Consider the following 14,800-nt stretch of genomic DNA (forward strand, 5'->3'; position numbering starts at 1 on the left):
AAACAAAGATCAGACCAGATGCTTGCTAAGTTCCATTCTAACTCAAATTTTATATTATTTTACAAATGTCTAGCAATACTGATTGCGTTTATAATTCAGTATTCATTATAAAATACTGTGAACATGCAGTAAGACATAAATTCTGAGATAATGACCATGTGTGTACCCACCATCCAGATAAGAAATAAAACAACTAGAAATAGAAAACAAAGCCCTTTTTATGACTACCAGATAGCATGCTCCTCCTTCCCCACCCCCATCTCCTTAACACAAAGATAAGCATAATCTTGAGTTTCATATTTATTATTTTTAGGCATGCCTTATACTACTTTTTCTATATTATAAATTCCCCTTTCTGTTAACAAAACAATTTAAAGGGAGAAAAAGAAACTGACACTTATCAAGGGACAATTATATGTCAGACACTACACCAAGTCATATTCTTTTCTCATTTATTTGACAACTTATATGACATTCACCTTAACATATGATCTAAATGAATACATTAATAACCAGGCTGCTATCACACATTCCTTTACACAGTAGGAATTTTAGCTTGGCAAGGTCAACCAGATACCCAATTCAGTACCAAGTTGTTTTCATTGGCACAGATGCCCTTCTTATACATTTCATCCTTTAAATTTTGCTACCATGGGCTGCTCTATTGTATCAAAATGTTAAGTAATAAATAAACTACAGGTGACCCTTGAATAACACAGATTTGAACTGCATGGGTCCACTCATAGGCAAAAAGTTTTAAGGTACAGTACTGTAAATTTATTTTCTTTTCCTTATAATTTTCTAATATTTCCTTTTCTCTAGCTTACTTTACTGTAAGAATACAGTACATGATACATATAACATACAAAATGTGCTAATTGCATGCTAGCAGAAAGGCTTCCAGTCAACAGTAGACTATTAGTACTTAAGTTTTGGGAGAGTTAAAAGTTACATGCAGATTTTTGACTACATTAGGGATTCGCACAACATTGTTCAAGAGTAAGCTATACATGATGTTTGCCACAATCTTCTCTATCTCTTTGAAAATGAAGAAGTCATTTAATATAATTCCTAAAGCCTAACCACACAGTAAATGCAATCTGATAGTAGACTCTTAATTTTACCAACCTACAGACTGGTTCTTATATTAGCTACAACAGTATTATCAGCAGAATACTAAATATTTAATTATCTTTTAAAAGTAACTTATCTACAAGCCATCTTAGCAAATGATAGAATTCACTCTACAAACAATAAGGGAATTTCCTCAACCTTCTAAGGGGAATTTAGGAAAAACCCACAACTAACACCTACTTAACAGTGAAAGACAGCTTTTGCCCTAAGATCAGGAACAAGACAAAATGTTTGCTCTTACCACTTCTATTCAGCAATAAGTAGAGGTTCTGGCCTGGGCAAGTAAGCAAGAAAATGAAATAAAGTTTATCCAACTTGAAAAGAACAAAGTAAAGCTATCTCTATTTCCAATGACACAATCTTATATACGGAAAAATGTAAGGAATCCACTAAAAAATTATTAGAATTGGTAAATGAGTTTAGAAGGTCTCAAGACACAAGATCAATATATATCTATACCGTTGCAATGAACATTTCGAAAGTAAAATTTAAAAAACAATTCAATTTATAATAACATCAAAAATAACAAATTTAACAAAAAGAAGTACAAAACTTTATTCTCTGAAAAACTATAAAACATTGTAGAGGAAATTAAAGATTTAAATAAACACTAAGACAACGTATATTCCTGAATCAAAGACTTAATATTAAAATGTCAACATTCAAAACTAATCTGATTCATCGTAATCCCTATCAAAATCCTAGCCATCTTCTTTGCAGAAACTGACAAGGTGATCCAAAAATTCATATAGAAATGCAAGGGATCCAAAGTAGCCAAAACAATCTTGAAAAAGAAAAACAACATAGAAAAACTCACTCTTGATATTTTCAAAGCTTAGTACAAGCTACAGTAATACTATCAGTGTAGTACTACTAGCAAAAAGGACAGACATATAAATCAATGGAATAGAACTCCAAGTCAAGAAATAAATCTTCACATTTATGGTCAACTGATTTTTGACAAGGGTGCCAAGACCATTCATTGAGGAAAGAACAGTATTTTCAACAAATAGTATGGGGATAACTGGATAGCCACATGCAAAAGAATGAATTTGGAGCCCCTATTCTCATGCCATATATAAAAAAATTTAACTCCAAATGGCTCAAAGACCTAAATTAAAAAAAAAAAATTTTAATGGTATTTATTTATTTTGAGAGAGAGAGAGTGAGCACACACACACAAGAGAGCAGGGGAGGGGCAGAAAGGGAGGGAGAGAATTCCAAGCAGGTTCCGCATTGTCAGTGCAGAGCCCAATGCGACGCTCTCTGTGAGACCATGACCTAGGCCAAAATCAAGAGTCAGATCTAAATTTAAGAGCTAAAAGTTTTAAATCTTAAAAGAAAACTTAGATATAAATCTATAAAATCTTAGAATAAGCAATGGTTTCTTATATATGACCCAAAAAAAACAAGCAACGAAAGAAAATAAAACAGATTAACTGGACTGGACTTCATCAAAATGCAAAAACTTTTATGCTGCAGAGGACACATCAAGAAAGTGAACCAACAACTCAACTCACCCAATGGGAGGAAATGTCTGCCAATAATGTACCTGATAAGATACTTGTATCTACTAGAACATACAAAAAAAAAGTTACAACTCAATAATAAAAAACAACCCAATTTAACAAAAAGCAAAGGACTTGATATTTCTCCAAAGATACACCAATAAACAATAAACATGAAAAGAGGTGCAATTTCATTAGTCATCAGAGAAATGCAAATCAAAGTCACAATGAAATAACACGTTACACATATCAGAATGGATAATCAAAAAGAAAGAAAATCACAAGTGTTAGCCAAGATGTAGAGAAATTGGAAGCCTCATACAATGCTGATGGAACTGTAAAATGAAGCAGCTGATTTCCAAAACAGTCTGGTAGTTCTTCAACATATTAAAACATTGAGTTTCCATAAGATCTAGCAATTCCACTCCTAGCTATATACCCAAAAGAGATAAAAACATATGTCCATGCACAAACCTATACACAAATGTTCATAGAAATGCTATTCATAATAGCCAAGAAGTAACTATTCATAATAGCCAAAATAACTCAAATATCTACTAACTGATAGATAAATAAAATGTGGTATATCCATACAATGGAATATTATTTGGCTATTAAAAAAGAAATGAAGTACTGATATCAATGTTACACTATGAATGAATCTTGAAAACATGCTGAGTAAAAGAAGCCTGTCACAAAAGGCTACATTATTGAATGATTCCATTTACATGAAATGTCCAGAACAGGCAAATCTGTAACGACAGAAAGCACATTATTGGTTGTCTAGGGTTGGGGGATTGGAGAGAAAATGAAAAATGGCTGCTAAAGGGTGGGTACAAGGCTTCTTTTGGAGACAATAAAAATGTTCTAAAACTAATTGTGGTAATGGTTACAAACTCTATAAATATTTTTAAAACCACTGAGCTGCACACTTTATACAGGTGAATTGTACATGAATTACATCTCAAACCTGTCCTTTGAAAAAATATATAGCAGAACTATACTTAATTTTTTGTTTTTGTTTTTGTTTTACCTAACAGCCCCCTATTACCGGGTCACACTTTCAACATAGACAAAACAACTATACCAAAAGAACTGAATGTTCAGTTATACTTTAGGGAGTTTACATTTCTAAGTTTATCTATAATCACAACAGTGATGAAAGGCAATGTACATAAAATAACAACATCCATATTCTCCTACGTGCTAACCTTAAATAAGCCTGTTATTCTTTTCCTTTGTCCTAAATGGAACAATTCTTTAGTATGCTTATCTCACAGGATGATAATAATGGGCATGAGATACTCATAAAGGATTAAAAAAAAATTTATCATAAAGAAGAAAGAAAACAATACTGAGCATCATGCAGATAAACACTCCATGTAAGTACATTAACAAAATCTTCTACACATGGAAAATTACCAAAAGGACTCGAAAGTCTTAAGTAAAACAGAGGCAATGCTTGTATTATTAACTGGCACTATAACCAAAAAATCTTATATGTAATTAATACTGATGAATTTGTTTTAAAATGAGGTATACTTACTGAACTTTCTGAAGTTACATCAGCTTTGTCACATTTTATTAATACTGTCTTTATTCAAAATGACGATCTTACCACCATTTACTGTATTTGTCAATACTTCAATGTACCCTTTTAGAAATATTATCAAAATGGACTTTACTACCTATATTTATGTATTTCTTAACAAATCACTCTGGCACATCTCATCATGCATCTAGTATAAGATTAAAACATCTCAAGTGCCCACTGCTTTGTTAGAAAACATTTTAAAATATGTTTTAAAATAAAACATATTAATGAGTATACAATGTCTGGCACATAGTATATACTTAGTAAATACTGGCTAAAAGAATGATGAACTATATACATATATCTAATATCTAAAATAATTCTTAAATTAAAAATTAAATTACCCTTTTAGGAAGCAAAGATAGTAATCTACAATATTTTTGACAGAATTGTAAACTAACATGCTGACAGGTTCATATACACAGGTGTACATACAGAGGACAACCTTTCTTCGGGGACTCGGGATGCTTATTTACTAACAAAAAGTAACAATATATACCCACTTACACAAATTGCTGCCTCTGAAAAAGTGTAATACATAGCACCATTAAAATTAATCAAATCTGACATGAGAGTCATTTTTCAAGCCTTATAAAATTTGTTTAGTTTGATTTCCTATCTCAAAAAATATCATTTTGAAAGAAAGCTACTTTAAAAAAAAGAAAAAGAAATCTACTTTTGTTTATTACTACATAATGATGACAATCTTCTCTACAATAATGAACATACCCCAAAGGGAGCCCCCTGCAGCCATCTTATCAGTTCTCTCATAGCAACAGAAACTGAAATACAGTTTGCATAGTCACTGTGGTTGGCTAAAGAAAGCAGGTTCATGCAACCAGTCAGAAAGCTAGAAACTGGGCAACCATAAAAGGAGAAATTTTAAATCTGCCTGGCAACAGTCTAAAAATAGAAAGAATACACTAGTATAAATCCCAGAATAGATGTGAATATAAGAGTAAAACTACCAGCAAAAACTTTATTTTCTTGGGGGAAAAGACGTGCCTTGCATTTCATCATCTAAAATACTAACTTGGCATCTTTTCTTACTAGATGGCAATTAAAGAAAAATGAACATAAAGCTCAATAAATGGGCCACTTTCAAGTTATATGTCATTGTTCATATTACCTTATTTATATATAGCTGTGTGTGCGTGTGCGTGTGCGTGTGTGTACACATACATGTTTAAGCGTTTTTCTAAAGGAGAATGATGCAGCATTTTAATCACAGCTCTAAAACATTCAAGGCCCTATAAAATCTCTCAAAGTCTGAAAAGCACTGCATTTTTTTTCTAGCACTTTTCCCCTGCAATTATTTGGGAATCTGAGTTACAGATAAAAGACTGTTTACTGTTTATTAAAATCACAAAAGATTAAATAATTTATCAAAGCAGATCTCTAAACAGAGTGGGGATTATGCCTTATTCTTTAATACAAACTTGTTCTAACATATAGTAGTAGCTTTCATACAGTAGGTATTCAACAATTGTTTTTCTCAATTAATTTATGTGAGGAAAACAAATTATCTAACTGTTCATGTCAAGTGGAAGCTAAATTAACATGTAAAATTATAATCTGTATAATACTGCTATTTTTGACTTTTCAATTTTGCCTAAAGTGGGATAATGCTAAAGTTGACAATGCCTAACATTTCTTATCGTTATCCAGATAACAAAACCTATTTCATCATTCTAACTTTCCAATGTAATAATGCCTAATATACATGTTTCTTTGTACTTTACAAATTTACTTTGCAGTATGTTTTAATTCCTAAAGATCACAAAAAAAAAATGTGCAATCTAATGTAGTAACTACAAAGACTGTGGGCTAGTAAGAACTAACCAGTCATAAAGGGAGGAGAGGCAGAAAAAAGGAAAAGAAAAAAATTTTAATTTCAAGAAATTAAATTACACCTGCTGAAATAAAAGGCTGGTTAAACAGTCATGTTAAAACAACTGCTACTTATCAAAGTACTTGTTCTATGCATTTCTTACATCAAATCTTCCACCAAAGTGTTTTAATGAAATGGCAAGTTAATTTTTAAATATTTTCTTTGGTGATTATCTGTTAGCCAAAATGTAAAGTGAATTCATACATTTGATACCAGAAAATTTAGTTTATACTATACTAAAAATTTGGTTATGAAAATTATATGTAAAGGGCTATTTTAATCATAAATAAGGCTTAGAAACAATGCCTTTAAAACACAGGAACATAAAACAATTTTAAGTAACAAAAAAGAGCTCCAGTGAAGGATGGAAAAATATGCGCAATATAAAATCAAATGAGCAAATTGAGTAATACAGCCTTTTAATGTAAACAGTTAAAGATAGCTAGATTTTAAAATTAAGTATAACCAAGCTTTTAAAATATAAATAGTATTATTTTAAACACTGGTCTGAATGAAAAGTAACTAAGCTTACTATCTTATTTATTTTTCTTACTGTTGTACTCATACGTGACTTGGATATCCAAAATCTAACTACAACTGTATTCACATCTTTTATGTACACAGATCTTGTTTACTTTATCTGAAACAAATAAACTATAATCCTCATCACAAAGGAAAGCAATAGGAGTTAACATGAGTTACAATTAGTGAGGGAGAACATAAAAATGGGTCAAACTTTGATAACAAGGTGTTCCAAGTGGAAAAAATTATTTTATAATTCTAGATACATAAGTCAAGTATCATTTTAAATATAAACCTCAGCACTTCCTATTTGCTTAAATATTATTTAAAGCAGCTATACTTTTTTGAAAAAAAATGTTTTTATACTACCCAGTTTTATTTCAAGAGAACAGAGAAAGCATGATGTTTGCATAACAGTATTCGACAGCAGTCACACATCACATACCAATCTGAATTTGAGGGGTGGGGGGGCACTAAATAACCAATGACACCTCAGTGTTAATTAGTACAACAACTAAAATGCCTTGGAGGAGTTTAGACAGTGCCAGAAACTTTACCTTTCATTTCTCCATTCTATTCCCCCTCTGCTGGCCTTCTCTCTCAAGAACTCACAGGAGTTTAAAATGTCAGCTGAGAGCCAGATGTTCTGGGGCCCTCGCCTATGTGTACAAAAGTGTTGCTTTAATAACAAACATAACTAAAGGAAAGACCCTAATCTTCTTTCATATCCTGGAGCAAACTCAAATTCTTCTTTGTACGTATTATTTTTCCTTTTCTATAGCAAAGCAACATTGTTGGTACGTTATCCCTCCTTGCAGATCTAATTAAAATTATATTTACCACAACTTTTTATCTGATTGGAAAAATAGCAAATCTGTATCTTCATAAATTGATTGTTCTTCAGTTAAAACTTCAGAAAAAAGTTATGCTTTTGATGGCAAGATCTCTCCTGGGCATACAAGTCAGAATGGGCCAACACCCCTAGGGAGCAAAGAAAAATTACATTCCCATTCTAAATTTTTCTCATTAGTAATGCATAAAAATACAATCTACTTGTTTCTGGCAAATATTCCTAAGAAGCTTACTTTCACAGGTTAGGCTGTCAGAAGCTATTATCAACAGTTCCTAATCAACAGTTCCTATCAACAGTTCCTTCATCTAAAGCCATGAATTATCACTGTGTTTCATCATTTCAAACCTAAAAAACACCAGCAGAGATCTGACCAAATAACACTATACTTCGGAAACTCTCTTAACCACTCTCTTTCTAACCATCATAATAAATGAACCAATGTTCTCTACCCATTCAATAAACATACTGACTGGTAACCACAAATACACTGAGATCTTATGTTATTCTGCTCTCATCTAAACCCGTTCATATTGGTTGTGCTTGTTACTGTATTCTGTTGTAGGTTTTTATTATAAGCTATAGAATACAATTAAATTTTGTGTAAACTAATGAAATATGAGTGCAAAAAAAAGAGCTGGTAGATATGCATCAATTAAGAGACTGATGCACAAAAACACAACGCAGATATGCAGGGGGCTATTGGCTTAGGTATATCATTTAATAAAATCTTTAGTTCTAAAGTTTTCTATCTAGAATAAATAGAAATTAAATTAGGAGACCTGAAAAGATCCTTTAAGGTTTTTTTTCTTTTTTTAAATGTTTATTTTCAAGAGAGAGAGAGAGAGAGAGACAGAGCGGGAGCGGGAGGAGGGGCAGAGAGAGAGGGAGACACAGAATCAGAATTCAAAGCAGGCTCCAGGCTCTGAGCTGTCAGCACAGAGCCCAATGCGGGGCTCAAACCCAATAAACCAATAGATCATGACCTGAGCCCAAGTCAGAGGCTTAACCAACTGAGCCACCCAGGTGCCCCAGAATCCTTTAAGTTTTGATTCTTAAATAAAATTGTGATAAATTGCACTCCAAAATGCACTGTTCTTCTGAGAAAAAATAAAAATACATTGGTTTTTTTTTCATGTATTCAATCTTTATCAAATGCCTAAGTGGTCACTATTATAGGACGATTTTAAAATACTCTAAAGAACAATGTGATTTTAAAAAATACAAAAACATAGCATAGATTAAAGTGTTACTGCATGTAGATTCTAATATAAATGTGGAAGAGATATACAGGCAGTAATATAATGCATGGATGTCTTTCTACATGAATGCCCATGAAAACTAAAAGTTCTCTACTTTCCATTAACTGCCATCTCTCCAAAACAGACTGTTTATTCTTAATAATCAAAAACATGATTTCAAATGTGTCATTATAAACAAGACCTCTACACAGCCCTTATTAAGTCTTCCTGATAGGGTTAGTACTCTTAATTTTTATAAACCAGATTTCTAAAAACTGACTCTGCATAAAGAATCACTCAAATTTCAGCTGGGAAACAGAAAGAGTATGCCTTTCTTTACAATTTCAATTGCAATTGCACTTCTGCTCATAACCCTATTTATAATTCAGTTACATCCACAAGACTTCACAAGTAGTTGCTAAGCAACAGGAACATACTGAGTTCAGAGCTATTGAAATCTGGCCCTCTGCCATATGAAAATATTTATCAGAGCCTAGAGCCTCCAGAATTTACAAAATGAAGAAGAAAAGGAAAGAAAAAGAAAGAAAAATTCCAAAGAAATACAATAATAAATAGAGTAAATCACAAAGCTCTTTTAAAAGATTCACAAACTCAGATCAGGGACTTCATTTTGGCATTTCCAAATATTTACTATAATTCTCTCCTCAATTTTTTTTTAATCTTTCTCATGTTGAAACAAAGACTCTGAAGTTATTCTACTAGAGAACAGAAGAAATATGATTAGCCATGTCACTCTTGATGGTGTAACAAATGACCTAATAAATAAATATATTGTGTAAAGAACATTCCTTGGAGAAACTAGAAGAACAGTCTATGGGACATGACTGAGACTTTCTATGTTGGGTCTTTAAGGCCAGGAGATAAGAAACTATACAATTTCATCAAATTCTTTTATCCTCATATGCCTGGTTAACTGCTAAGAGATAATTTTTATTGCCCCAAACTTCACGGTTTTCCAATTTTAAGCACCTCTAATAATTAAAAAATTAAGCATATTTAAAAATTTATTCACAACCCAAAATGGTTACAAAAATTAACTATCATTTTTCAACAGATAATGAAATGTCACTTAATATGTTTCAACACCCATTCACTGATAAAAATAAAAATTAAGGACATAAAGACTGCTCCTTACATTCATAAAGGCTACTTGAAACTTTATATTTAGCGGTAAAACACCACAGGTATTTCCATTCAAGGCAAAAACAAAGTGTGATAACACACTCAATACTGTTCTAGAAATCACACCAAAGTTAGTAAGAGCACACAGAAGATACAATGAAGAAAACATTTATTTCAGAATCACAAGAAAAAGGTATCCAGAAACAATGACATATGTGAAAAAATTCACAGAGGTAGAAAATACATGAAATATTAGAGCTACATTGGATATAAGACTTGTAGAAAAATATCAATTATTCCTGGATAAAACTTACTAGAAGTAATTCTAGCTAAAATGCCATCTAGTTACTTTTATAGCACAACAACCTTGTGAAATTAATCTGCAAAAAAAAAGGCAAAATAGGAAAAAAACTGAAAGTCAAAAGAAAAAATGATGCTTGCCTTCTCAGATGTGAGAGCATATGACAAAGCAGTAATTATTATCGTAAGTATTAAAAGGTGAGTGCAATAAATTATCTAGAAGACAGACACAAGCAATAAAATATCTGATAGAGACAACATCAGAAATTAACAGGGAAATGAATAGACTTTGAAATAAATGGTTGAAAATGGATCAAAATAGCAGTTGAGTAAGTGATGAACCACCGAATTCTACTCCAGAAACCAATATTGCACTGCATGTCAGCTAACTAGAATGTAAATTTTAAAATTTTGAAGAAAGAAAAATAGCAGTTGAGCATATCAGTACAATAACAAACTAGATACGAAATCACAAAAATTTTCAAAGGCACAGAAAGCACTACAAGTAACCACAAATTCTGAGGAATACTTGAAAACTAAAAAGCACAAAGATATGGAATTAGTATCCAGAATAAAAAAGAACACCTATTACTGAATAAAAAGGACAATTCAAAATAAAAATTAAAAATCATAAACAGGCAATTCATAAAAAACCAAACATAAGAAAAAAGTTAAACTTAATAATCAGAGAAACTTATTATTAAACTTAATAATCACAGAAACACTAAACAAAAAGAAAACACATTTTTACACATGTGATTGGCAACTATAGTTAACAATAATATACAGCAGTGAGTAGTCTCAATACACGGCTGGTAGAGGACATCATTGTCATAACCATTTTTAAAGGCAAATAGGCAAGAACTGTGCATCATTTTGACACACCAGAGATATTCTGAGAAACCTATCTTAAGATAAACTAAAATATTTTAAAAAGGAATGTTATCATGATACCTACTAGTGAACCAAAATAGCAAAAATACAAATTGTTTTTGTTTAGTTTGTGGACAAAGACTTAGACTAAGACAAAAATAAATTCTCTCTTGCAATCCAGAACTCATTGTTCAAGTATGAGTTTTGATACAGGTAAGAAGGAACATGATACCTAAAAAAGATAAAAGTAATGAGGGTATTGATAAACATGAAGGTTGGTTCCAGGACTACAGAATTACTAAAACCATATGATAGAAGGGAACTCTCAGCCATACTGAATTAGTATTCTAATATTAATGTTGACTTGAAACAAAGATGCCTTCTTTTTTTAGGTGTTTTCATTTGAGAATACAACGTCCGGGTTTAAAAGTATTGGTGTATCCTAATAATCTGTACAATTCTAGGGTGTGATAGTTCAGGGGTGAACATGATTTGAACTTATTCATGTTTAGAGGGTGTCTGAAATGGAGAACCAGGCAGATCCATCTACTCTGACCCTAAATGGGGCTCTAAAGTAAAACTTCTTAAAGCAGCTGGATCCCAAAAATTACAAGTGGGGAATTTTTGAAGTATGTCCATATTCAGGGGGAGATCGAAGAAGCCCAACCAAAAGAATTGTAGACAAAATGACAACAATGACTGTTCATAGAACAAAAAGTTCTTTTTAAAAAGACAATGTGAAGATGGTAATTCGGACACTGGAGGAACTTAGGTGCCTGACAGTGGAAGGAATCACAAGTGAAATTCCTTAAGTAAAGGAATTTACAGACTTTAAATTAAAAAAAAAAAAAAAACGAACACACAAACTGGGGCGCCTGGGTGGCTCAGTCGGTTAAGCATCTGACTTCAGCTCAGGTCATGATCTCACAGTCCGTGAGTTCGAGCCCCGCGTCGGGCTTTGTGCTGACAGCTCAGAGCCTGGAGCCTGCTTCAGATTCTGTGTCTCCCTTTCTCTGACCCTCCTCCGTTCATGCTCTTTCTCAGTCTCAAAAATAAATAAACATCAAAAAAAATGTTTTTTAAATACAAACAAATATAACATCCATCACTAAGAAAATAGGTTTAAAAAAAAATGCTGTGGAGCATCCACACTAAGAACACGAAAAAGGTTAAGAAGAATGTGGTAGATTTCTTTCATGGACATGAATATAAAGTGTACCACAAAGCAGCTGCAGAATTCTTAGTACTTTTGTGCTGCAAAAGCTGGAGCCAGACATACCTTTTTGAATACTGGTACTATCGTTTCCCAACTAAGTTACCTGTTCAAGATAATATATCCCCTCTTTTCCTCAGTATCCTCAACTATGAAACTGAAATGGTTCATGATGCCTCTCCTCCTAAAAATGTTACAGGGGTTAAATGGGATAATAAAATAGAAAGTACTTAGGTATGTAAGTAGTCAATATTTTCCAGGTTTTATATGTCATTGTGTTAAAACACAAAAAAATATATTTCTAAGTATTTATATAGGAATGCAAGTGATATTTTAAAGTCTGGAAGAATAAATGCCAAACTAGTTTATAGCAGTTCACACGGAGAAAGACAAGAGAACAGAAATACAGAGTTTCACCTAGATGTGCCAGTTCCAATTTTCACAATGAAAACACATTCATGCAATTTGTATGTTGGCGGTTAAACTAGCTCCACTTTTCCCCATCTCTTCCACGCTAGTGATAAGCCAGGGCAGCAGTGGCATTTATAAATGTGATTAGTTGACCCACCCAGACATTAAACCCCAGAAGAGACAGAGAAGGGAGGCTAATATCCAAAAGATAAATTCCCAGCATTTCCCATGAGCAGCAAGTACAAGTATCACTTCCCAACCCCTCACAATCACTTGATTCGGCACTGATGCAAAGTAAAACAGTAAATCTCAGATACAAAAATGAATATAATCACAAATAGGTGCCAAACCCCACAAGCAAAAACTAGTTAATTGCCAGAATGAACAGAAAACATTCCAAAATAGTACATTAAATATCCTGAAAGTGTACTGTACCCAAGTTGATATAAGAGGAAATTAATTTTAAATATTAGAAATTCAAATCATGAGCTTCATGGACACAGCTAAAGTGAGACACAGTTAATCAAAACCAAATGCTCTCTCAAAATACTATACAAAGGAAAACAGAAAAGCTAAGAGAGATGGAGAACACACCCAGAAGCAACAACTTTCACTGAAGATGAGTTTTAGGAAAATAAGAACTGAGAAGAAAAGAAAATAAGAAAAACCAATTCAGAGTTAAATTTAAAAATATATACATACTTTTTCCCTAGAACAGGGCTACTAATAACAAAAACAGACTAAATTAAAACAAGCAAAAAAAACTAACACCTAGACATACTGGGTTAAGATTTCAGAAAACCAATGAAGAAATACTAATAACTTAGAGTAAAAAAATCGTTTAACCACAAAGGAAAAAGAATTAAACTGACATCAGACTTGTCATCAACAATACTGAATGCTAAAATAAACAAGAGAATATCCTCAAAGTTCAGGGGAAAAGTTATTTTTAGCCTCGAATTCTACTGCCAGAAAAACTAGCAATCAACAGGATAGAGAAATAAAGATGTTATTTCTGAGCAAAGACTGAAGAAACAAACCCTTGCTAAAATAATTACACAAAGATATAGTACAGATACAAGACAGCAAAAGACCCTAAGAAATTGGAGGAATGCTCCAAAAGGAAACATCAATGCTCCAAAAAACAAGTAAAACTCATGGGCTGGCTGAAATTGAAGATCCATCACCTTCAAAATAAATATTCTGGAATTAAAATCTCAGATAACCATAAGATGGGAGTTAACAGATATATGGGTTGTGAAATGTAGGGCAAAAATAAAATTGTCAGCCTAAAAAAAGTATCAGGTTTCAAACTGGGTAAAGTGACAAAAATATCAGATATGCATTATAAAACAAGAGACACACCCCATAACAAAATAGCACAGAAAGGTTAAAAATTTAAAGGACAGAAAAACAATACACTATTTAACATGAAAAAAGGAATTCAAATAGAAAATCATGTAATTGGACAAAAAAAATATATTTCCTATAGATAAAAGGTACAGTCTACTAAATTGTATCACTTCAAATCATATAAAGCAAAAACAGGGTTAAAAAATTCAGGAAGAAATTAATAAATCCACAATCAGGGCTAAACACACCAATCTACAGATGAAGAAAATGAAAGCAGTATAAACAATGCATTTCTTAATCAACATGCTAAAAAAATAGAAAGCTAGAACTGTATGTCCATCAAACCTAGAACATGCATTTTCCATGAACACATCTGACACACAATATTGATCACATATGCAGTGACAAGGAAATATTAATAAATTCAAAGACAAAAAAAAAATCACACAAGGCCACATTCTCTGGCCATAAGATAACAAAGTTAGATGAGCAACAATGAAATGAGAGGAAAAGGATCTCCTTATAAATTTAAAAGAGTAAAAACTCTTTTGGATTAAGGAGGAAATCATTAAGGAAATGACAGCCTTAAATGCACATATTAATTAAAAAAAAACCACAAACTCAAAAATGTTAGTAAAGGAGGAAAAGTATTACAATAAAAACAGAAAATTATGAGAGAAAACTCAATAAAACAGCAACCATCCATAAAACCAACAGCCAGTTCTTTGAAAAAACCATTAAAAAGTGGAAAATATATCAAGGAATAT

The 14,800-nt window shown here is 32.2% G+C and overlaps 1 protein-coding gene and 1 non-coding gene across 6 annotated transcripts in view; one reads left to right on the top strand and one right to left on the bottom strand.

Moving 5' to 3' along the window:
* The window catches only part of ATF7IP (activating transcription factor 7 interacting protein), a 121,227-nt gene that overhangs the window by 78,174 nt on the left and 28,253 nt on the right, over positions 1-14,800 (bottom strand). The gene's annotated exons all lie outside the window — the stretch shown is intronic.
* LOC128775198 (small nucleolar RNA SNORA40) lies at positions 11,169-11,284 on the top strand. The gene has a single exon (XR_008419841.1). It is a non-coding gene; the product is annotated as a small nucleolar RNA SNORA40 (small nucleolar RNA).

The sequence above is a fragment of the Panthera pardus genome, unplaced genomic scaffold, assembly GCF_024362965.1.
Source record: "Panthera pardus isolate Hobbes unplaced genomic scaffold, ASM2436296v1 HiC_scaffold_6, whole genome shotgun sequence".
NCBI classification, from domain to species: Eukaryota; Metazoa; Chordata; class Mammalia; order Carnivora; family Felidae; genus Panthera; species Panthera pardus.